General features: G+C 69.7%; 1 protein-coding gene across 1 annotated transcript in view; it reads right to left on the reverse strand.

Annotated features, from left to right (window-relative positions):
• Positions 1-1,222, reverse strand: part of HBA2 (hemoglobin, alpha 2) — a 3,694-nt gene that overhangs the window by 884 nt on the left and 1,588 nt on the right. The gene's annotated exons all lie outside the window — the stretch shown is intronic.

The raw sequence follows: 1,222 nt of genomic DNA on the forward strand, positions 1-1,222 counted from the left end.
CACCTTCCCGGCGCGGGTGGGTGGAGGTGGGTCGCGGGGACCGCCCCCAACGGGGCACCACGCCTGCCGGCCCTGAGCGGCCCAAACGCGAGGGGGCGCGCGCGCCTGCTTGGACCCGAGTCGCGCAGGGAGCAGAGCGCAGGAAGGGGCGCAGACCTCGGCCGCCCCCTGCCCACGCAGGTACGGCCGGTCCTCACTCGCCCGCCCGCCCGCCAGAGGGGCCGCGGGGCCTCGGCTCTTCCAATCCATTCCCCCCACAACTAAACTTGGGGCGGCCCCTGAGGGAGCAGCTTTGGGGGGGGGGAGGACCCAGCGGGTGCCTGGCCGCTGGGGGACTCTCCCCTCCGTCTGGCACCAGAGACTCCGCTGTCCCCAGCGCTCACCCAGCCGGCCCTCGATACGCCTGGCTGAGCCCAGCCCGACCCGACCCCGCGGGGCAGCTAGGGGCTCGGTGAGGGGCCCCCACCCAAGGCAGTGTGAGGCAGAAGGGGGCCCCAGGAGGGCATGGGCTTAGCGAGGGCCGGGGCACCCCTGAGGGCGCAGCGGTCGCTGCCCCTGGCCTGTGCTAGGGACAGGCTACAGTGGCTGCAGGTCAAGTGGGAAGATGTGGGGTGATGAGTTGGGCTGTCCCGGGGTGCAGGGTCCAGCTGGTCTCCCCAGCGGAGGTAGCAGTGAGACCCCGGATTCATGAGCAAAGGCAGCGAGAGATCCCTCGTCTTCCAGGGCGGTTCCGGCCCACCCTCGGCCACCACCCACCTGGCCTTCTCTGCGACTTGCCCTGTGTCCAGGAGGAAGGGACCGCTGGCCTCACTTGGACAGAGAAGGAAGCGGCTCGGACGAGCTCCGGCTTCCTGGCCTGCCTCCAGCAGGCCCACAGAGCCCCCAGCATGGGGAGCAAGCAGGGAGACTGGCGTGCACCCCAACAGGGGTCTGGGCGGTCCCTCTTCCTGCCCCTGAGCCCTTTTCTAAACAAAGATTCATTTCTGCATATAAGAACTGGGGTACAGGCCAGAGATGTGGCGGCGAGCGGGCTCCCCATGGAGAGTGGGGAGCAGAACAGTCGGTTCCACTGGGACACACTGTTGGGGCGGCAGTGGGGAGACAGGAGGGTTCCGCTGCGCCCTGGGGTCACCCACAGCTGACGGCCTGTGGCTGAGCCCAGTGGGAAGAGTGGCCCCTGGAGCCCCTGGAACTGCACGGCAGGGCTGACTCCCAGCGGGGG

The sequence above is a fragment of the Condylura cristata genome, unplaced genomic scaffold (genome assembly GCF_000260355.1).
Source record: "Condylura cristata isolate star-nosed mole 26May11 unplaced genomic scaffold, ConCri1.0 scaffold00032, whole genome shotgun sequence".
NCBI lineage: Eukaryota > Metazoa > Chordata > Mammalia > Eulipotyphla > Talpidae > Condylura > Condylura cristata.